The sequence below is a fragment of the Battus philenor genome, unplaced genomic scaffold, assembly GCF_028537555.1.
Source record: "Battus philenor isolate CCGP_79_NKW_IND1 unplaced genomic scaffold, ilBatPhil1.0.hap1 SCAF_16, whole genome shotgun sequence".
NCBI lineage: Eukaryota > Metazoa > Arthropoda > Insecta > Lepidoptera > Papilionidae > Battus > Battus philenor.
In genome coordinates, this window is record NW_027181678.1 from 1,310,374 (window position 1) to 1,336,211 (window position 25,838).

A 25,838-nucleotide genomic window follows, 5' to 3' on the forward strand; every position below is an offset into this window, starting at 1 on the left:
ATGCCACCATTGTTAAGTCAATGCAAAATAAATTTTGAACACAGATTTAATTCTTACGAATCTCGATGTTGATTAGTTTTACTTTTAAACATCTGAAATCGATAATAAAAAGGCATTCGCGTGTTACTTGTTTAAATAATACAAAGTCAAACATAAATTGACTTCTGGATTTAGTTATTTACAAGGCAAGATGTATTTTCATCAATAATTTACTTATAATCACGATATGAGCGCAGATGGTGTTTAACTTAATCCTTGTCTACGTTACTTACCTCTATTACTTCCTTTAAAACCTCGTCTTGAGCTCTTACATCTCATTTTACCGAATTGAACTATAGCCTGGATCGGAGATAGCAAAGAAATAGAAATCAAAACAAGCCAACTTTTAATCTATTTTATTTTTGACCATACTCTACTTCGCAAGGCTTTATAGTTGTGTAGAAGAAGCAGAAAGTAACTCCACAACAACACATTTTTTATTAGTTTAACAAAGATTTATACATATAAACTTTATCAGATATAGCCTAAATGAAATCAAAATAATCAGGCGACATCACTGCCAAGGATTCATAATTCAAATATTCGTTTATTGAATAATAATCTTTTTCCGACAGTTTTTTTTTTTTTGCTGTCGAAGCTTTGGTACAGCCAGTTTTTTACGGTGCCATGTAACTACACTATGGTTGTCTTCTAGTTTTTGAAATTTATTATGATTATTTCAAACGTACAAAATATTATCATAAATATATTGTGAGGCCACTGTTAGAATATCGACCTCTTTAAACCACTTTCTCGAGGAGATTCGCTAAGCCTTAAAAAGCTTAGATGGGTCTGTTTTGCAAAACGAATATGTTTTCATTATCCACACCTGTACCCCAAAGCATCGACCCATAGGACATAATGCTGTGAAAATAACTTAAATACACTATCCTAGCAATATTAATATCAGAGTAGTGTATCTTCCTAACGACATAATCTGCAGTACTAAGCGTGACTGCAAGAGACTCAATGTGAAGTCTCTTCCCGGACGCTATCGCAGCCTATCACGTGGTCTGCAGTATCCGGGTAATGGGTGCAAGCTCAGGGAGGACCAGACTATGATCCACCTGGTTTCTGATTGTCCCGCTTCCGGGAGGGCCCGAATCGAGACCTAAGACCGTTTACGTAGAAAGATCGAGGAGGCAAACATCGCCTCTATAATAGCGAAAGTGGAAGATAGATCACGCTTCCTCAACTTTTCTAAGAAAGTCTTAAACGAAGTCACGGCAAGAAACACTTACTTAACTTAGGCCAAATGTTCGGTTAAATGTTAGAACGAATAAAATGTCTTAATTAAAAATAAAATAAAACGTAAATAATATATAAAAAAGAGAACCGCAGAAAACTGTAGAAAGCACATATAACGTTGTAGTTTAAGTGATAAAAATTGTGGTACATGGAAAATAATAAAATGGACCTAAAATGTAGTGAATGAGGATGGGGAGGATTCCTTTTTTCCATCACCTTTCATGGTGATTGAAAAAAAGAATTAAGAAAATGAATAAAATGTAACAACATAAATGTAAGAATGAAAGACTATAAAAAAGATTGTAAATTGAAAAATTGTTTCACCCAAAATTTCAACTAAATTAAAAATTATTTGCTTACCTATTTTATTTGTAATGTATAAATGTTTTAAATTTTTAAATTGTTATGTTTGAAATGTATGGGGGCAAGCTTGCGTCCATCAGACGACGGTGATGACTGCGTCATAATTTAGGTCATAACAAAAAAAAATCTCTTTCACCTCATGAAGGCTCTCACGTAAGCCCTTCATAAAGTACTTTATAAGTCTTTAACATTAAAAATATATCAAAAGTCGTTGCGAGTATAAGTTTATGACAGCGATAAAAGCAAATTATCTCCCAACCCCCGCGGATCCACCTGATCTCTCCGCTGATTTCCGTGGACGAGCATTAACAGTATGGTTGTGTTTGACCGTAAAACGATGACAAAGTTTAGCGCGGGTTATTGCCGGCTGTATGGTCCAAGGCATAAGAGAATCATTCATTTATTTATCTATATTTACTTTCCAAGCAATCCCGTGGACGCTCTCCAAAAAGACGGACACACAGACGAACAAACACATCAAAACTGTCACTAATAATAGACGTAATTAAGATGACGAAATCAAAAAAAAATATACAGGATGAAGTGCAATTTAAGTGTATAAAGGATGTATTTTTGATTCATTAAGTTCTTTGGACATATCATCTGTAATGACTCAATAGAACGTTTAGTGTTGCAAGAAAGTATAAGGCTAGCGATCTCTTGGACGCTTTCAAACGTGACGGACAGACACCATCAAAACTGTCACTAATAAGACAGTAAATGAAAGTTCTCCCTCCGCTAAACACATAGTTAGTCACATGGCGACAGCATCGGGGGCACCAGAATCAATCCGGACATGACCATGTCTCCTCCGTAAAGAGTGGATAAATGAGAAGAAGATGTATGTCAAGAATAGAATCACAAATAGTACAGTAAACTTAGCGTCCGCCGAAGACGTCTAAGACCACGGCAGAGTCCTTATCTGGCATAAGAGCAGTACGGAGAGGTCTGAGTCGGAGCTCCCCTGAAAATTATACAGATTAGACACCTTAAAAAAGGCTAAATGCCCTCTACACCCTGCTGCCTCGAACCCGCGCAATCTGCAAATATCATTCAGGTATATGGCGATTGCCGTATATCCTATATACCACATAGATATCATTGAGAGAGTTCTATGCTTTTCAATAGCCATCTATGAGATAAAATGACGATCACGAGACACTATATTGCCAACTGATTCGCATTGTTTGCTGCATATGCATATATCAGCGGGGCGGCGTGCGGTGCACTTTGTTGCACGACTACCACTGCAGGTGCGGAAGTGGTTAAATATTGGTCCACTTATTACTTTTTTTTTTCTTTATGGTCCCCGCTGTTGGGGACCTCTCGTTCCCCTATCTCGTGTGGGACAGGGACTTTTTATTTCTAGTAATTTATTCATATTTTTTATTATTATCATTCTTTTCTTTCATGTATCATCTTATCTGTCGTACTGTTTCTTTCATTCTACAATTTTCCCAGTCTTTCTCTTTCATTCCATTAGCCATACATCCATCTTCAACCACTACATTCTAGGTTTCCTTACTATTTTATTTTGCAACATTACATTTATTGTTCAAATATTGAATACGTATTTTCTTTGTAATTAATTATAAATTATACTATTTATTGCACTATTTTTGGTACTACTATATTCCTTTTATTTCTATATTTTAGTGTTTGTTTTATTTTTACCTATTGCATTTATTACCACCTTCCTGCAGTAGCTGAGGAAGCATTCTCTCTCCCCTTCGTCTTGCATGATGGCCGAGATATTCCTTTCCTCTATCTTTTTGCCCATCCGGCATTCGGAATCTGCGCGCAGTCTTCCGAACGCCCAGTTCACAGAAGCACGAGGGGTCCTTCTTGAGCTTGAACCTGTGAAGGTACTCAGAGAACCCCCCGTGACCCGTGAAGAGCTGGGCCAAGACCGTATCCGACACTGCGGATCACGCGATAGGCTGAAATGGCGTCCGGGAAAAATATCCTCGTCACTGAAGCCGTCGTTCCTTCCATATACCTCCTGTTCCATTCGTCGAGCGACTCCAGTCTCAGTTGTCGCTTGACGAATGAAACGGGGCATCTCTCATATTCAGGTCTTCTTTTGCTCTTTAGGGCCGCGTCCTTGGCCAACTGATCCGCCCTCTCATTCCCCTCCATCCCCGCGTGCGCTTTCACCCAGTATAGTCTTATATTCTTCCCATTTTCTCTCGCTTTCATAACATTCTCTTTCACTCTTAACGCCAAAGGATGGCCTCTTCTTACTTAGGATGGACTTCCGCAAGGTAACGCCTGTTTCCATTAAACATTAAATATGAAGGATCATAGGAAGAACGATAGATGAACGCGAAAATAAAAATATCACATGAAAAAATTATTAAATAAAAATAAAGTCACTGTCCCACAATAAATAGAACGAGGGATCACCATAGCGGAAGCCATTAAAAAAATTAGATAATAATTTAGTTAAATCAAGAAATGAAATATCATATTGCACCATACACTGCGAAGAAGGTGCACACAGTTGTTATGTCGGTTTGTTTATTGCGGCTTAGTTAGCGGTCACAGCAGTTTACGATCAGTGTAGGTTGATTTTAACTTGCGTTCCTCGTAAAGCGAAGTCGCACGTTCAAATCCTTATACGTAAGCACGTTCTTTAAACGAAAAGATTCACCGAGAGGACAATATTACATGTCTGCACATAAAATAACTAGTCAATTAATAATAAGAAAATAGACTAAAATAGAATAAGAAAAGTGTAGTAATGTATTAAAAAAATCTAACCAAAAAAAAAAAGAAAACTGTGATATAAAAAATAGGATAAGTAATAAATAATGTACCTAGCCACCTAAGATGATGGAAGGAAGGCGATGAAATCAAGAAGGAATGAAAGAACAAAATGAAAGATATTGTGAAGGTAAAAAGGTAAAAATAAAGATAAAATTTTGTAAAACTTATTTGTAAACAAAGACCCTGAACCCAACAAATTAGGGGTACGAGAGGCCTCCAATAGCGGAAGGCCTTAAAACAAAAAAAAATATATGTAACTTGTTTATAATTGTTTCTTAAAGTTTAAAACATTGGTAGCCTTTTAAGACGAATATACAATAGATTATAAATGAACTTTCAAAGTGGTTGTTTAACTGTGGGTTTTAAAACCAGGGAACGTTTGGAACGCAGGAAACTTTATTTTAAATTTAACAATTCATTTATTACATAGCTCAAATTGATACTAGCTTATATCATTTAAACCTAATCTCTATATTATTCTTATATAGAAAACAAATGATAACTTTTAATGATACTATGTCTAAAATATTATTAATTCAAGTAAGTTCACTATTTTAAAATTAAAATCAACAATATTTGATGTGTACATTATAATATAAATATTTTAAATGAGTTAAAAAATCAATTCTCATATTTTGATCAACTGACAACTCTTCAAATAACATTTATTTAATAACTAACTGTGCCTTCGACTTCTACCGCAAGGAATTGGACAAAAAATTACTTAGTTTTTTTTTTTTTCGTTAAGCCATAGTTACTCCTTATTATTTTACCAGCCAGTATAAGTCTCGTCTAAATTGGTCTTGATATTCTCTAAAATAGCAGGACTGATTATTAGTCGGAACAAATAGATAGATAGACAAAAATAAAATATTGTAATTTATCTATATGGATCATATATGTATATTTACATGTATGTAGTAAAAAGTAGTTATTTTAATTTTAAAAACAGACACTCCAATTTAATTATATATATACTTGTGACGTAGAGCTAGGGATTGTTTTTAGATATAATGGATATATTTAAAACAGGATATCGCAGATATAGTACAAATAAAATCTTATTCTGGAACTTTTTCAAAATCCTAAAAAAAATTATTCTTCTTTGTCGTTTGCTGTCAAATTACGTTTCTAATATATATATGTGTAAATAAAATATTAAATTTCGACATACTCAGTATTAATTTATAGTATGACTGAATTTAAACGCTACTCCTAGCGCCATCTGTCTGTAACTCGCGGAACTTTTGCGACGATTGCATCTCACGTGTATATGAGGCAACTATTAATTTTTATGCATCGCATTTTGTACAAGTTACGAATTTGGTATTATGTTACGAATGTATTGCTCACTTAAACTTAATATAATATTATTGCAATATTATACTATGTTAATAAAGTATGAATTAATAATATGCAATGTGATATCTAGATATACACTCCAGTTATTACGAGATGATGTTCATTTTGTTTTCAAAGACGTTTTAAATTGTGCAAATTATATATACCGCTAAACATTTTGAATACATTTGAAATTAGGCAAATAATTAAACTTGTAATATAATACAGAAGGTGAACTAGCAATAGAACGATTTCTCTGAGAAACACCGAAAATATATTTTTACAAAGATTTATCCAACACATTTATTAAAAAAACGATTATTTATTTCTTAAATACTGGTACGATTAAAATGGAATAATTATTACAGCATATAAATAGCAATAAAAAAATTAGGCGCCCAAAAAAAAATTTTAAGACACTTTTTTAATCTATTCTTATATTACATTTACATCGTCATTACAATCTAATAAGAATCAATGAGATTTATATAAATAATGTATTTTATTTTACCGTTGTGTTTTTTATCATTATTTAAAAAAAATAATATTACGTTTCTTTTATAATAAAAATTATTGTTACACGATGGATGTATGAGCCGATGGAAGTTGTGATACAGGCAATATCTTACCTGTCTTATTCGAAATGATGGGAGACAAGTCCTATAGCGCGCTTATTATATGGTCCCTAATACCTTAAGGTTTTGGAGTAAACACACGATCGGCAATCACAGCCTAGGACGTCCGTTTACAAGTTTGACCTTGGTCTGTATTAAAGGACAATAGGCAGGTCAAATGGCACAGATTAGATGGTTGCTAGTGTCTTGAAATGAATATCATGAATCTACAAGAAAGCATGGAACGTTTTCTTAAAAGTTTTATCTTGACCTTGGTCTTTATTAAGGTGGACGGAGGACACTGGATGCAGAGCACTTTCAAATGTTCTTATTAGATTCTCAAACACTCTGTGTTTGGCACTAATCGGTGTAACATAACTCCTGAAAATGCCCCGTGGAGGGGTGAAACACGTTTTGAGTAATTTGGCGGTGGCGTTTGTGTGATTCGCATTGTTTGCCGCATTTATCAGCGGGCTGGTGGGCGGTGCAATTTGTTGCACGACTACCACTGCATGTGCGGAAGTGGCTAAACATTGGTCCTTTTCTTACTTATTAGACAGTGTACCAAAAAAGTACTTCATACTAGAATATTGAAATCTTTTGCACATTTTGTTGTATACACGCGACGGTCTATTTAGAATGAGGTCCATTCTGTATATTGTAGTATAGGGTAGATTTTTACGGCACCAATTTAGGAGCCTCTTTCAACTTTTGTCATGGGTGGTCAGGGTTTTTATTTACAAGGTAATTTATGCATAATTTTAATTAATTTCTATGTAATAATTAACTTCTTTTGTCCTTCTCAATGTCTTTTTTCAATGTCATTGTTTCCTCTAAATTCTTTCACAATTTCTTTCATGCCTTTCCTCACTTTTCTTTCATACATTGCCTCACCTCCTACGCCTTCTTTCTACAGTTCTTCAATTATACATTTATTATTTTTATGATTCCTATAACAATTATTTTTTTTCTTAATTCTTTTGTTGCTTCTTACATCTTTCTCTTTTTTCCTTCTTATTTACTATACGACTTTTTACTATTTAATTTATTGCTTTCGTTGTTTATCCTATTACCTTTTTGCAGAACTTCTAAAAAGTCAAGCGACACTCCTCCTTTACTCGCCAGTTAAGTAATGTTTTACTCCTCTATTCTCTTAATAATATATAAAGTAGATTATAATTAGCGTAAACTGTTCATCATCCTTTCAGCTGTTCTCTGTTTCAGACTGGCCACTAAAACAGATTTCCAATAAGAACGGTTAAAAGTAGCATAAGCAAACATTCAAAAATCTTTATTCCAATTTCAAAATTAAAAATATAATTATTTAAGTACAAATTTACAAGCGGTTTTGAATCGACGATTATTTTAACATTATAGAGTAGAGTCGACCAGAAACTAAACAGTTGTTCTTTTAAATGAAATTTAACAATTTGGATATGTACATTATAATAAAAATCACGTAAATGAGTCAACAGAACAAGTTCCATACAAATCGATCAACTAAAACTCTTTGCTTTAGATTTATTTAATATTAACTGTAAACAGTTATTTTAACAAAATAAATACTTAGTTTATTTTTTTGTTGTTATTTAGTTTAAGAATTCTTATAAAATAAAAGTAACTGAAATCACACCTTATTACATAAGTTACATGCCAGTATAAATCACATCAAAATCGATGCAGTCATATCAGAGATTAGTCGGAACAAAAAGACAAATGTCATGGTATATTTATCGTATATATACACATATGCATGTAGTAAAAAACGGTTATATAAATATTACAAACAGATACACTAATTTTATTTATATGTATAGATTATATTTTAGTTACAGATTTACAATTAAGAAAATCCTCTTTTATCTTTCTATTATAATAAGGCTCACTTTGTATGTGAACATTCTACGGTGGACTTGCAGGTTCGTTGAATCCACTTTAGAACTAAATAGATGCTGTATTAAACCACTGTTTAAAGAACTTATGTTTGACCTTACAACTTAGTTAAATAAAAATGATCAAGGCTAAGCTCTTTCAGCTGTCTACCACCACAAACTCTATTAAACTGTAAAAACTAGCGGGCATAACATATAAAGGTAAGTTTATAATTTGAATATAAAGATTTGCTATGTAAATGTTATGTTACATACCGCTCGACATCTGATTTTATAAGCAATTACATTTTTATCTATTATTATTATTATTATACATTACCTTGTATAATCAAATTATTTTAATAATATTTGATACGATACAATTCTTTCTTATAGTTTCATAATTTTATTAAATCAATCTTATTTTTTTTATCACTCGAGCTCTGTTTTATTACTTACATTAGTACAAAACCAAAATCAAAAATATGTGAAGGCTTTCGACGTTTGCTATTGTCGCAAGTGATGTTAGGAAGTTCCGTTTCGCTGTGCATTCAACCTTCCATATACAGTTCAAACAAAACATATATCTTAGCAAAATATATAATAAAACTTTAGTTCATTATTAATCAGGCAAATGAAAGCTTTTTTAAAATTCGAACTCTGTATTAAAATAAATTATTATTTATTATCTATTTCTGAATAATTTGTAGTCAGATGTTACTGGCCTGTCGCATTATAATAGAAAAAAAAAAATTAACGTAACATATTTTAAATATCACTTTATGACTAAAAATATGCGTGGTTTGAAATTTTTTAGTTCATTCGTCCTTATATGTCAGCTGGTAGACATATAGTATATGTATGTATGTATATATATGTGTACATTACATAATAGCCGAAGCAATTAAATGTTCTAGCTTACCATTCCAACCGTTATTCCACGAAGCATTCGGTATAGACAAATAATAATTTAATTTTATAGTCTCCTTGCCGTACTGTGATGTTGTTGTACTATTATGCAAAGAGGTCGTTCGTTGAGTATTAAACTTGGTACTCTTCAAATGCCTCGCGACCTATGAACTTTATTCCTGTTGGTTCATGTCGCAATACTTGCTAAATCCGCCTGATTTGCGTACATTCTATATGGGGTTAATTCTTTGGTTGGTCAATGCATTTAATAAAGATCGAAATATGATGCGCCATTACTGAACGTATCTAACATGTTTTTGGATTTGAATAAACATTTCTATGCAGTCTACAAACTAGATAGTATATTGTATGTAGGCTTCGTTCTAATTTGTAAATATTTACGCGGTAATCATTGTGTAATTAGATAAGTTGTAAGCTCTTTGCTTGACAAAGTTCACTCATATATCATCACCATTTCAGCCACATGACATAATAAAATAATAAATTAAGCAAACGTATTAAAAATTTATAAAGAAATTAGCAAACTCATTATCAAGCGATGACGTAACCAAAGGAAAAAGAGATTTATTTTTAACTAAACATATTATGCTTTGCCTATATTCAAACTTTTTCTAGACAATTAATATAATATTTTATAGCCTACATTTATGAATTATTATTTGAAATAGCATAAATTTAATAGATTTTAAACATTATGCCTACACGAAGATAAAATTCTTTTATTCATCAATGGAACTTATAACAGAACTCTCATTGATCTTCAACTTATTATTATTTTTAATCTATTTTATATTTATTCTGCTTCGCAAGTTGCTATGGCAATGGAGAAGAAGAAGAAAGAAACTCCACAACAACACATCCTTTAATAGTTTAGCAAAACAGATATATACATATACACTTTATCAGATATAGCCTAATTGAAATAAAAATAATCAGGCGACATCACTGCCAAGGATTCTTGTCATTTGAATATTTCTTTATTGATTAATGTGCCTTTTTTGTTTAAATTTTATAAATAGTAGTCCGATAATGTTGTGCGGACAATTAATATAAATATGATTCTGTTTATTACAAATGAAACAGAGATTTTTGTCGAAACTTCGTTGCCTAGAAAATATACTATGGTTGTCTTTTGTTTTTTTTGTATTTTTTTGTAATTTTTGTAAACGTATGAAATAATATTATGAATATATTATGAGACCACTGTACGTATATTGGCCTCTTTTAACCGCTTTCTCAAGGTGTGATTTACGACCCATAGCTGTAAATTGCTTGGATGGTTCTCTTTTCAAAAAATATATGTTTTCAATATCAGCATCGCTACCCCAAAGCATCAATCCATAGGACATAATGCTGTGTAAATAAATAAAATAAACTATATGTACCAAATTATAGTCGCATTAGTGTTTTTAAAAAACATCTGATGTAAGTTTCACTGATATCACTATCATCATTTTGGTTACAACATATTTCCAATACAAAAAAAAAATCGAAAATTCTTATTAAATTAGACTAACATTGTCAACAACATCTTGATACATCAACAAAACAACAATCAATTGTACCGTCGGTGCGGTATTATTTACTCACAAACTGGCACCATCATGCCTTCGTCAACCGTTTAGTTAAAAAGTCTAAAAATATAGTACCTTTAACTGAGATTGGTTGGATCATCGTTGTTTCACTTCATAACCAAAGATATTTGCGAGTAGATATAATGTCCATGGCAGGTGGTTTGGCGATCGCAGCGTGGTATATACGCAGAGCGCGCTACTGCCGATCCTCTGGAAAAATGTTTCTGAGCAGTAATAATCCTGTATAATTAATTCACAAAATGTGCAATTCACGTAAGATTGTAGGAAATCAAACATGCGACCTACGAGTGCAAGTATCAGTTCTTTACAGCTTTGACATGTGTGAAATATGTATTGTGAAAGTGTGAAATATGTATTTCACTGTATCCCGGAGATGGAACCTGAGACTAAAAATCGCAAGTCTCAATCATCAACCGCTGAGCTACCACAGCTCTAGATTAGTAGGTAGCATTATTAAAAATCATTCCAGATTTTTTATTCACAATGATGTTAGTGTTGATAGCCGTAAGGCTGTTACAGATATATCAGGTCTATGGGCTTACAATTTTTTCGCCCTGCTCCTTAGAAATACTTTTAGCTAATTACACCTCTTAACGCGTCGGTGTAGTTCGTAGCCCTTGGTGTATTATCGTCGTTTCTGCCGTCGCTTGTTGTTTCTTCTTCGAGATTCGGTCATCTCTTCTTGAAGGGTTCTTCGTCTTCGTCGTTGACTACTTTTGAATCTTCTTTCAGTCGGTCCTCACGCTTGGGCATATCGAGACAGTTTTTTAGTGTCTTCCCAGATTAGTATCGAAAATCCTACGGAGATACAATAGTCACTGACTCGGACAAATGATGCCACTCGTATAACGATGATAAAGTTTTTAAAAGCAGAATAGTCAAAACCAAAACCTCTTTAGGTCAGATTTTTTTAGACACAGATTGATTTAGATTCGAACCACAACTATAAAAATGAAAGTAGGCTCAAACATAAATATATAACTATGACATATGAATGTCTAAATATTTAACTCAATCAAAAATTATTTATATTTGAATAAAAACTACTCCTTTATACGGAATATTATGTAAACGGAGTATTTTATATGTAGTCAAAATTCTTATTGGATTCTTAGTATTTCACTCACTGCAAAGCATGCCTCCCCAAAAAATTATCTATAGAAGAGTATATATCTATCTTCACATTAGGCAAGTAGGTTGGTGATCGCAATATGATATTGTAGTATGCAGCGGACGTTACTGCTCATCTTCTAGAAACTTGTTTTTGAACAGTGGTAATCCTATATAATACGTACTTATATATAAAATTAAATAAAAAATGAATACACATTCAAACTGAAGAAGGGTAACTTATAATAGGCGTCAGAGGAATTGGTTACATATGTTATGACAGAAGAATTGGTTACATATAAGTTTTAAAAGGGTAAATAACGTTATGTTAACAAAACAAGTAAAAGCGTTTTTAAAATTCAAACTACATATTAAAATATTTTTTTTTATCTGTCTATGCAGAATTTGTACTAATAGAAGTTACGGGCCTGTCGAATTCTAATAATAAAAAAATAATTATGTAACATGTTTCAAAGTGATCACTTGATACAGGGTGATTGTTTATTAATCGACTGATTTTTATACATGGTGTACACATTGATTGACAGCAAATGAGCTATTCATTCACCCTTTTAAAGGGTTTTACTTCAATAAACAATCATCCTATATGGATTATAATAGAATTAGTATTATTTTACAAAGTACCTTGCATCCCACTATGTGTTATGATGTTTCAAATTAATAAACAAATTTCACAATCGTATTAAAGTAAGTATAAGTAGATATAATTAGCTCGTACAGATGTTATAAGCGATCGCACCGATCACCGGTTAAGTGATGGAGAAACAAACATTCGACGCGCATTTATCGGGCATCCGTAATAAAATCTCGGCGACGGCATTAATTAGCAAGTAAATGGCATGTGTCACGGATCCCCCCCTAGTTGCTGTTGATCTACAAAACCCCCCACTTTAAAAGAGCAGTCAATGCCCCCCTGTAACGGTACAGGCGGGGCCTGTAAAAGACACGCCAATCACGACAGACGCAGCGCGCGCGCACCTCGATCATCTAAACGAATGATCTAGCGTTCGTGTCATTTCGCGGGCACCGGATTGGTCGGAGATAAAATATTTCGCCCGTTCCTCATTTTTCGGCGCAACGCGATCTAGTTTCTTAAGGTGATTTATTTCAATTTAACGCCTTATGTACGCGACTGTATTCATAATGAATTCGAACTTTGACCCACTTACGGTACATTTAAATTTTTAAAAAATCCAACAATAATAAATTTGAATTTTTATGTATGTCGTACGACATCGGGGCCTTGTTAAAATAATAATATAAAATACGAAGTCATCAATAAAGAAGCGAGAGGCACCTGCGAGGGACCCAAACAAATATATTACCGAGGACAAAATAGCGGCGAGCCATACGGTACGTTTTATGGTCGGACAGCGGATAGAGAAAGTAACGGTACATCGGACGCGACCTTCCCACCCGGTGTCCGCATGCCGACTGACAGATGAGCATGGCTTAACCTCTGATAATAAGAGCGAATGAGACAGCAATAGGTGGGGCGCATACGTTCGAGCAGGACGCGAGACGTGTCTTCTTCGGTGATCGTGAGGTGCAAGATGAGTGTACAGTCACACACGGGCCACATCCGAGTGAGCCTCGGGGACGGTTTGAAAAAGGAACCGCGCGATTCGCGTTGCGCGTACGCACGGTCGCGCGCGTTCGGTTTTTGAATTCGCATCGGGTTTTTGCAAAAAAATTCGAAATATTTTCACAATACCAAGACAAGTATAGTATAGTGGTAAAAGTGATTGAATAACAGTGTAACATAGAAACCATGGATAAATGCACGTAAAAGTTTAGTGGAAAACATTTATTTGTTTTGCGAAAAACATATTTTCGAAAAATTTCGCACCGAGCCGCAAGACTGAACTTTTATTAAAGTAAGTACTCTTATCTCTTTTTGTTAAAACTCTTGATCTCATTATACATACCATGCGCAATATTTTTTTTTACAAATTAATAAACCTTTAAAAAAAGTGAATTAAAAACTATAAAAAGAAAAACAAATTTTTTTGCAACATAAACTTGACATTATTAATAATTGTACAGTAAGATACGGTAATAAGTATACGATTTTATATATTAAAAAAAATATGTTAAAGGAATGTCATTTTTTTATTTATTTTATTCGACATATCGATAAAGGTCATAGATATTTATAACTGTCGTTGTCTTATCACTTCACACGATAGAGTGGGTAAGCCAAATAGGTTTTATTTGAAATTTAATAATAAACGAACCTTATCATTTACATTAAGTAATTAGTTATAGATAGGAAGCCTATAAATTTGTACATATAAAAGTTTTAAATCTATTTACAATCACTGCATATAAAGTGACACTTTGAAATATATTTTTTATTGAATACGATATGCCAATAGCTTATATCTAACTTATAACATTAAATAACTTAAACATGAAGTGATTCGAATTTTGAAAACGCCATTTCTCACAATAAAACCTTTTTTATTTATTATATATGAAAACATTCTGTTTTGGTGTGTTATACCATATATATGCTTACCACATATACACATTTACTGCTTTAAAGTTTTTAAATCTATTTAAAAACACCCTGTATAAGTCTGAGCTTTTGTAAAAGTTCTCCCGTAAATATACAATTATTGTTAGAGTTATCAACTTGCGAAAGATGTCACAGACAAATCTATGATTGATTATTAGAACATGTATATTGCAAAGTAAAATGTATTAGTCAGGTATGTTTTATTTTGCGTTGGCGGACTACGAATAACCCTATTGAATATTAATAAAGCTTAAATATAGAAAAATAGATGATTTTATATAAGCTCTAATTCGTTTGCACGTATAAAAATTTTAAATGGCTGGTTGCGTAGCTTTTTTCAGCAATCATACGGTACAATATGATCACTCTGAAATATGTTACATTTTTTTTTATAACAATGCGACAGCCTATTAACACCTGATAGTACAAATTATGCAAGGACAGATAGTAAATAATAATTAACTTTAGCAGACAGAAATGTATACATATATATACATCATTACGCCATTGATTATTTTTTAAATTATTGAGTTTTAGCAAGGTGTATCTTAAATAAAATTGACAGATAATAAGCTATGCATTCAAATCTTTAAGCATTTTAAACCTAATTCTATTCCATATATATATATATATATATAAATATATATATATATATATATATAATATCTATGGTAAATTATGTTGACATGAATCGCGGCATTTTTACGAAAAAATGTTATATATATGAAATTTTAAAAATGGTACCTCATTATTTTTAATTTGAAACTATTTCTATAGTTTCTTAGTGATTTAAATTTAATACATAATATTGGTTGGAATAAAAAATATATCATTAACCTTTTTGGATCATTCGCTGTGAACACTATTGTAAATTAAATTAAACGAAATACTTCAAATATATTTGTTATAGGATTTCAAACGCGTTTTGATCACAAAACAGCCCAAAACAAATTCTTACGAGCGATCAAATTTACAATATACTAATAATAATAGCAGACGAATTAACTTTAAAGTTTTTCGTCACATAGATTTTTATAATGTGTGCTTTTTTAGTAGTTTTTTTTTTAATGAAATTAATAAAGTAATTATAAAATAATTTAGATATATTACAATACGGTGTATTACATTACTGTGCACTTTTGCAGACAAAACAGTTATTATTTTTAAAGCCTTTTGAAGGTATAAAAAGCTTGTATTTATATCTATATTTGTTTAATTTTTCTCAGCCTATATATATTCAAAGATATAGGCTTCCTTCAAAGATATCGATGGTGGATATATCAATTCGCAGTTTTTTATAATAAGAGAACGCCGCTGCCAATTCTCTAGAAACATGTTTGTTATTACAATCTTATATAATTAATGCATAAAGTGTGATTTGTATAAGATTGTCTCTCAAGAATCGAATCCCTAAGATATCAAGTCTCTGTCCTTACTGCCGAGCAACCACCGCTCAGTTTAAATCGATTCTTTTATAATTCATATCAAAAGATTGCTTAAACGCAGGCATGGTATAGTTTTTCAATTGTCAAATTCGAGTACATATTTATTCTATATGTAGTTGTAACAATTATATTTCTATTTGTAGTTACGAATTATTAATGACATTTTACCATTTGTACAAAGAAGTCAAAACAAACTATGAGACTTATGTTATAAATATAATAATATAGTATATACATAATTAAAATTCATTATTATATCTTTATTAAAATCAACTCTAATTTTTTAAAATGATTTTACAACTGTCTCTATTCACGTAGATTTCTACTTTTGAAATTATCCAAAAGTCGTCATTAATAAGTAGAATGCGTTAAGATCACATATTTTACTTCCACGAGGCATTGACCCACCAACTGCCACTTGAAACGAGTAATTTTTCTCGCTACGTCGGTAACGGTTTTTGTGCGACCGAGCTGTCGGGGCAGAAAGGTTCTAGAGTGGCGACCAGCTGATAGACGTGGTGCCAGTACGCCCCGAGTACCACTCCATACACTTTACTACTTACTTTACACTTACACTCTGTGTTTGGCACTAATCGATGTAACATAACTCCTGAAGATGCCCCGTGGAGGGGTGAAACACGTGTTGAGTAATTTGGTGGTGGCGGTTGTGTGATTCGCATTGTTTGCCGCATACGCATTTATCAGCGGGCTGGCGGGCGGTGCATTTCATTGCACGACTACCACTGCATGTGCGGAAGTGGCTAAATATTGGTCCTTTTCTTACTTAGGATGGACTTCCGCGAGGTAACGCCTGATTCCATTAAATATACCACTCCATTGTCATCGTTGCAATGGCCGTCCATCGGTTGAAAAAAAGAAGAAATAAATTTAGCTCAATTATCCTTTGTTTGATTAATAATACATTAAATCAATGGAGTCTCCCGCAGCAAGGAATTTTAGATATATATATCTGATATATATATTTTGAGATAAAATTAACTAGTGAAATATGAATATTAATCCGACTTTTTGGTACATTTTAATATCGTGTCTACACAACGTAATAATTATGATAAGGATTAATACATATATTAATGCCGTGTTTATAAAAACAAAAGCGTATGTAAATATTGTTTTTTTCTGGTCAGTTAAAACTTTTATAGTTGACATAATTTTAGATTCAAATCACCTCTTTACGAAACTGACAAGACGTTATAGCAGGTTATGTAGCACGATCCACAACGATTTGACAAATTATAACAGTTTTTTTTACATTGTACGAAAATAATAAAATATATCGTAAAAACGGTAATTTACGACGCATCTAACGTCCACTGCCTGTTACGTGAAACGTGATAAAACCTTATTAAATATTTTATTATATCTCATACATACCTCTGATTTGCTTCATGTTTAATACTTTATACACTACTGTAACAATTTTATATTACCATTATTAGATTTAAAAAGTTATTGTGCTACACACAAAACCAGTTTCTGTTAGCAGACAGAACAGAAGAGAAGTACATTGCCTCACTGGTATGTAAAGAGGAATGTAGCCAGACCTTTTTGGAGTTCTGAAAAAAGGTAATAGGAAAAACAATGATAAGCAATAAAGAATAAATAAATAAAAAGAGCAAAAATAATGAAAGTAATAAGACATAAGAATATAAGACACTGTTAAGGAAATTAGAGTAAAGAATGAAGTACATTCAGAAAGACAAATGATGAGAAAGGAAGTTAGTTAAAATTATCTAATAGGAGTTGAAGGAAAATGTGGGGCTTCAACAACTCGTAGTTTAAAATGGAGAACAGGTCGCCGCTCATTGATATCTATAATTCTCCTTTAGCACAGGTACATATTAGAAATAATAATATAAAAACTCAAATGTTAACCGTGAATGTTTGAACGTACAGATGAGAGGCAAAAGCTCATGTCACCGGAAGTAACATCCAATAAGCTTACTCACACAATGGAACTTTTTCAAAGCGAATCAATAAATCAATCAATCGAGATGACTATGTCATTGTGTAAGTATGCAAGAGAGGAATATTAGATAGACTTGAGTTTAGAAAGATATCAAAGCCTGAATATAACCTTAAAGCACGTAGTTTTTCTTTAATTTTTTAACCAGATTCGCATTGTTAAGGTTTCTAGATACAAGTGGATACAAATTAGGATCAAAACGAACTTTTTGCTTTTCTTTTGTTCGATTTGCTTTTGTTCATAACGATCGCTATCTTCGGTTATTGTTTTTATATTTTCTTTCTTTGTAAACTACGGAGTTTTTCCGCCTATGGATGCCCACTGTAAGGCATAGGCCTTTCCAAAATATATCTATATGATTTATTATAGTCATCACGTTTGATAGGCAGATTATCGCAGTGCGGTATGCTACGCAAAGGCATCTGCTATATTTATGAGTTGTGACAATCTTATATAATTAATGCACAGTGTGAGATATTGTGTATCGAGAATAAAACCCGTGACCTACAATCGCAAGTCTACAATAGATAACTACAACAATATCGATATTTAAATTTAGTTGTAAGTTTTTGAATTACATGCATGTATATCATACGGTATATTATTCATATAGTACAGATAATACTGACATAGCATACATTTGATGTGTTTGAAACTGTGTATAGTTACATCGAAGGCGGTAAGCACGAAGGACGACTTTATTCGTGCAGGTGTGTAGTCTAATAAGTGAGGTGTAGTGTAAGTTATACAACCTGGACAACCCCGCGATACTGATACATTAGTAACACCGGAAAGTAATGTGTCATTCTTAAGTTAAATTCACACGACTACATTTTAACAAGTTTTTATTTACAATCAACAATATATTCACCTTCATTATCAACTACTTTTTGCCATCTAGTATAGAAATTTTGAATACCGGAGCGATATCAATCGTTTTTTCTGTAAAATATGTCGACAAAAACGACATTACTTTCCATTCCCCCTAATAGATGGAGCGTGTATATGTTCATAATTATTAAAATATATAGCTATAATTGTTAAAAATACAAATAAATATATAATGAAAAACTAGTTAAAATATTGACTATTGCTTTTCAACACTTGTACGAAAATGTATAGTAATTATATACAACATACATAAGTACCAGAAGCAAACGCATTTTAACTACGACTCTACTATAGAGAAATGTATACATTTTTACAATAGGCTTTCATATTATTTTCAAAAGGCTTCTTTTTCATTAGTATAAGTTAATATTATGTAAGCTAGTATAGTTCACCTACAGCTATAAGAGATATCGGAACCAGAAGACTGTGCCATGATAGAGTCATTGTTACATTTAAAAAAAATAAAAAAGGTTTTTACGCAAATAGTTACTACATAGAATACCAGACCCGATTGATAGAGAAAATAGAAGAGTAGAACATCACCTCACTGGTGTGTCACCTGACCTTTTTGAACTTCTGGAAAAACGAAATAAAATTTACACAACATCAAGAACAATAAAAATAATAAAGTATAAGTGATAAAATAGTTGTGATATTAGAAAAGAAAATTAAATGTGATATAGATATTAAAAAGTTAATAAGAATTAAGAATAAATAAATTATTAAACAAATGATAAAAATAATAAACTAAAAATTGTAGAACTCTAGAGGGAAGCAGAAGGAAGTGAGGCGATGTATGGAAGGAATTATAAAAAGGGATGTTGTAAAGGATATTTGAGAAAAATAATGAAAGGCGCTGAGAAGAAAGAACAATGATAAAGTAAATTAACTAAAATCATATGAAAATTGTTATGCAATTAAAAACCCTATCCTCCCATGATAAGAGATGAACGTAAGGCCCCAAAAACGGGACATCAAAATTAAAAAAAAAATGGTTATCGCACGTAAATGACCACAAAGATTGAAGTACACATTAAGAATTATGTGTTCCACTTTATGCTATTTCATTGTTCATTAAATATATGAAGATTTACATTATTTAAAAAAAAATGATATGCCGAGACACCTTCGCTTGTTCATCTGAGGAATTTAGATCTAAATAAGTAAACGGAATTTAACGTCGGAATTTGATTATCATTTGTTAGGTTTACGAAATGCAATTAACAATGAAATGTGAAATATTTCACGGTATTTAACATGAAACATGCAATCGTTTAACTGTCCTAACAAGAAAGAAAATTGCAAACTTTTATTACTACAGCTTATGTTAAAAGACAATTCCAAAACCTGTAAATACGATTTTAAACAACACTCACAAAGAGGTTTCAAATACCGCATAGAAATTACATAATACTGCGGTTCGACTTAAGTGATAGGCTGTAGCGATTTTAAAATATTTATATTTTTTTTAACAGTTCAATATAGTTCAAGACACATGCATTTCTTCTGTATATGAGCACTGTTTATCGTAACGAATGTTTGTGTTCTGTAATAGGCTTTAAGGTTATAAATTGAGGAGCACGCGCCGAAAAACGCAGCAAAGGGCGTCCACCTATATGGTGGAAACGCGTGAATTTGTTACGGTCTTATTGGATATCTTTTTGAAAGTCCAATGTCGAACATTGCAGATCTTACGCCTGTAATCAATACAATGATGATAATTACATACCAAATTCCTCACTAAGCATATATACGTTATTTGCGAATATTGACAATGGTATATAATACACGTACTACAAGTAAAACAAAAATTCAAGAATTTGGAATATTTTTTATAATTTTAAAAGTTAAATTTATTTAAAGAAATCGAAGCAGCGCAAAATATTTTTCTGCTTATATTACTTTTTAACGAAACAAATACTTTTCTCATTACACTGAATAAATTTACTAAACCGGTAATAAAATTTTAACTCATATGAGGTAGTACAGGATTTTTTAAAATTAGAATGTGTTTAATAATTAGATTTACGTTAAAGATACTTTGAAAAAATATGATTATAGTTAATTACATTAAATTAATTATAGGCCCCACCCACTGATTCCTAGTAGGCCTGGTAAGAACCAACCTACATCCGAAGCCTTCGGAGGACCCTAACAAGGTTGTCTGTCTGCATTATTAGTTGACTTTCTAGAATAGTGATTTATAGAAAAGGTTATAATAAGTGTCTATTAATATGGACACACTTTTACGAATTTAAAAAACCAAAATAGAAAATCAAAATTTTTCGTTCTATGTATCAAATATGTCTTCGTGATAAGTTTAAACAAAAATTTTGAAAAAAAATAATTAGCAGTGTTATAAATATTTAGAAATAGCTGCACCTTGTCCAAACAATAACAGCATATAAACCATATTCAAGAAAAATTTGATTAAAAATATATATTCATAACCCGCTTCAGCTTATGAATTGTACGCAACCAAACAGAACAAAGTAGAAAGTCAATGCGTGTAAGGTTTTTACAACGGGGTGCGCCTGCGGTCGACTGCGGAGACAAGTGATGGCGTTTTCACCTCTTCGCTTTTAATTGTCTAACCATTTACCTTTGTAGGTCGACAGCTCCATTTCATCTGACTGTTGCATGACCACTAGGTTTGAATGTATCAACTTGGGGACAAGCCTGCCTCAAGTTAGAATTTATGCTGGAACTGTCTTTTTACTCCTTGTTTTTTATTTCTCACTACTGTGGATAGTGACTCTTTTTGGAACGATTATCGTTTACCATGTTTCCCATCTGTGCTGGTCTTCGTCCATGTGTATTGCTTCGGCAAATATCGAGCTTGGTTTAGACCTGATTAGACCAGCGTACGGAGACCACGGCCTCGTGGTTGTCGTAACATATTCGCGGTGTGAAAAAGTTATTTTTCCCAAAAAAAAGACTGTGAAAATTTTCATTATTACTACAATCTAAACTATTATTCATATAAAATGACACTGTCGAAATTTTTTGAAAATCCAACTACGTAATAAAATTTCTCCTTCACAAGACTTAATATAACTGTTTATTTAATGTCAAAGACACAGATTTTTGTCGTAATCGACAGCAAAAAGAAACTAAAGATGCGTTTACACCTGAATATTTTTACAATAACGAGTAAAATTATTGAAGGAAAATATTATTCTAGATCCGATGAACGATAAAGAGTTGAATAAACATAGTAATAACAGTTTAAATTTTTATTCGCGCATCATATAAAGAAACAGTCACGTGTAAACGCATATGTCTGACAGTTTCTGCGTTTCGAATAGAATAAATATATTTTGAATAAAACTCCTTATAATATATGATTTGAAATAACAGCCGTCGTATTTTTTTATCTACATTTTATCACCGAGTAAATGCATACTACACTACAATACAACTAACCAACGAGTTAAGCTTTATATTTTCTTGTGTTAGTTTCTTTCCTTTGCGTACTATAATACCACACTGCGATTGCCAACTCGCCTGCCAAGCGTGGCGGTTATAATATATCTCCCTCTAGACATATTTGGAGGATGCTTATAGGGGACATTTTTTTATATAGCCCCCGTTATTGTGGGCCTCTCGTGCCCCTAACTTTTTGAGATCAGGGACTTCATAGTTCAATAATTTTTTTTCAGTCTTTTCTTTATTTCAGTCACAATATCTTTCATTCTTTACTTTTGTCCTTCACAATATCTTTCGTTTTGCTCTTTCATACCTTCTTTCTTTCCTCGCCTTTCTTCCATCATCTTCTTACTCTAAGGTGGCTAGGTAAATTTTATTTATTTTTATTCTTATAGGGGACATTTGAGCTGAAACTACTATTACTAGTCTAGTATTAGGTTTGTAATTTTTTTATAAATTAAAGCTTTTTAGAAACTTGAGTCTTAACATAGATATGATATGATATGAAAGTATGAAGATATGAAAGTTTTAGATCTAAATTTTTATCTAAATATTTTAATACTTTCAGATCATTTTATATGTACACTCTAATTATGTTATTATTATTATTAAACTTGTTTGTAATATTGAAAGGTCTAACATTAAGTTTAAGTAGTGACTTATCTAAAGATTCATATAAGTGGAGATTCCGAAGCGTTCAATCTAAACATATTCAATATAAGCACCGTATCGTCGGTCGTTGGGATGTTGCGGAGTTACTTTTGCTTTTAGTGAGAGGTCTGGGGGTCGAGACGCGAGACGAGGTACATTTGATACACAAAAATATTTATCTGAACACAACGGTATACCATGCCGGACTTATCTATTTTGATACTTGAATTGTGGATTAGATATTTCGTTTATGATCCGTTGATGTACATATTGGATTATATATTTAATATATCAGAGATTAACCCTTATAAATGTTTTAAAAATTAAAATAGGATGTAAGTTCAATATATTAGCGCAAACATACTAAATATTTACTCTTAAGGAACGATGGTTGAAGAAGAATCTATATTAATAGTTATTCTTATGTTATTCTCATAAGGTGTATGAAAGATCACTGTAATTAATCAAACTAATTATAAAAGATATAAAAGAAAGGATGGTATAAATAATTATTAAGCTCAAAGTATAAAATCGTTTACACTAATTTGCAATCACCCTGTATAAAACGAACACTGTGAAATATGTTCTACAATATAAACTGTGCACTCACATATAGCATTGAACTAACTTTTATAATCAGTAATCCGAATTTTGAAAACTGCCTTTCTTACATTAATATTATAACATTATTTATTTTTGAATAGGGTCTACCATATCACTACATATACTTATCAGTAAATAAATTATTAATTCACCCCTTTAAATCTTTTACACCTATATGCAGTCACCTTTTATATAAACACCGGAAAAACTACATGGTTAATAACATCTTTTCTGGTTATCTTGTCTGAGAACAGCCTTCGACTTTAGCTTTTATAAATATTTCTAAGTTATGCTCTTTCAAAGTTCTGTCTCTATTAATGACACAGAGCTTTAAATATCAAAGGACAATCAGTATAAATCCGTAAAACTCCCTCAACGATTTCAATGGGGAGATATACCATAATCGCAAAACAGGTAGCGGGTTGGCGATTTTAGTGTGGTATTATAGTACCCAGAGGACGAAGCTGCCCATTTGGAAACTTGTCTGTGAGTTGTGGCAATACCATATAACTAATTTACAAAGTGTGAATTATATATAAGATTGTATCCCGGGAATTGAACACACGACCTGCGATCGAAAGCTTATACCGCTGATCCACCACTGCTCAAGTATTTTATGATTAGAATAAGTAGTAAAAAGAAACTTATTTTCCTAATAAGTCTGTCTTAATTATTTTTTAAAAATACGATTGTAATTCTTAATCCTCTACCAATAGGCTACTATTGATTACTGACTTTTTGTCGAACTATGTAATAATGAAGACAAATAGGTGACATTTTAAAATGACCGAACCATCGATGATTATATTTAAGATAAAAATATGAAAAAATCAAGAAAGACAGCAATGTATGCTTGACGTAAATAATAGTAGCAAATGATATATCGTTAATTATATATTAGTATGCATTTTAATAACATATTTCTGCACTTTTATTGCTTCTACACACGCATGCGGTGGAACTTAAAGTCGTGAAAGGAATTTTTTAAAGGTGTGAACTGTGAATTCGTAACGTAATGTATTTGATTATTCTAAAAAAAAGATTTATTAGTTGAAATCTGAGAACCGATGGTTCTAAATCAAAAAAATAAGAAGAATAGGTCGATAATAAATTGTTTGCTTAACAAAATTTAATGTCTTTATTATATCGAACGATCAGGTTTCCATTAGACGTTTCTTGGTATATTTGACATGAATTAATAAATAAGATAAGGATTTTTTAAATCAAATTAGATAATGACGATCACTATTTTTCCTTTTTTTTTTGCTGTCCAAATAGCCAGTGTTTTCCACCCTTTATTGTGCCAAGTTACGTCCACGTATCTAAGATACATAACTTTTATACTTAAGCAAAAGGTTTAAACTAGTGTTGAGTTTAGGGCAATACGTTGCCTCTCTTAACAATCAAACTGCCTCCCTGTTGAGCGCAGGTCTTACGTTGGGAAAGACTGGTATAGATTGAGATCTCTTTTAAGGTCGTGAAGCTGGAAGGCTTCTGAGGGACCCACGCTCTGGCTACTACGTATGTAGTACTCTTCTACCAGATTCGGAGACCACCGAGTTTAAATTGCTATGGTGAATGCTTCATGAAGTGACAAGCTTTAATGGTCCTTACAAAGGGACCTTGGCCATCTATTGGCCTCTTGTTTAAGATACATAATTTTTATTTTAAAGCAAAATGGTTAAACTAGCGTTGAGTCCATTTTCGAATTGTTTGTCTTTACAATTAAATTTCCTCCCTGTGAATCGTGGATCTCAACTTGGGAAACACTGCTATAGATTGAGACCTCTTTTAAGGTAGTAAAACTCGGAGGCTCCTCTAGGGCTTCACTATTATTCTGGATTGTGAAACCGCTGAGCTTAAATTGCTTCGATGAATGTTCCATGAAGTGACATGCTTTAAGGGCCCCTAAAAATGGACCTCAGCTATCCATTTGGAACGAACTGGGTTACTTTTATTCGTCCATATCCTCACTCCTGAATGGTCTACCTAACTTAATTCCGCCCTAATCCATAGCATTGAAATCATTTACGTTATATACTTCTACGTATATGTTAAATCAATTTTTTACTATATTATTGTGTATAACGTTCATTCATGTGTAAAAAATAACATTGTACCACAATAATAAATAAGGTTTTTATACACGAATACGTATAGAATGGTTTAATAAATGACGTTAATTACCAACCGAAGGCAACGGGTCTCAGTCAGGTTTTAAACAGACCGCGAGCATTATGATGACATAAATAGGCTTCCAAGCAAACACGGGCACGATCCTTTCCTTGTACAGTTTCGTTTAAAACTATTTTACATACGCGTCGTTGATGGATAGACTTTTGTACGGCAATGCATTTTATATAATTTTAATTAAATTTTCAAAATAATAAATGATATTAGTTATAAAGTT

At 32.1% G+C, this 25,838-nt stretch overlaps 1 protein-coding gene across 1 annotated transcript in view; it reads left to right on the forward strand.

The window, feature by feature from the left end:
- The first annotated feature begins 13,489 nt into the window (after positions 1-13,489).
- Positions 13,490-25,838, forward strand: part of LOC137919414 (protein embryonic gonad-like) — a 158,436-nt gene continuing 146,087 nt past the window's right edge. Inside the window, exon 1 of the mRNA XM_068762485.1 lies at positions 13,490-13,778. The gene's annotated coding sequence lies outside the window, so the exon portion shown is untranslated. The remainder of the gene's footprint in view (positions 13,779-25,838) is intronic.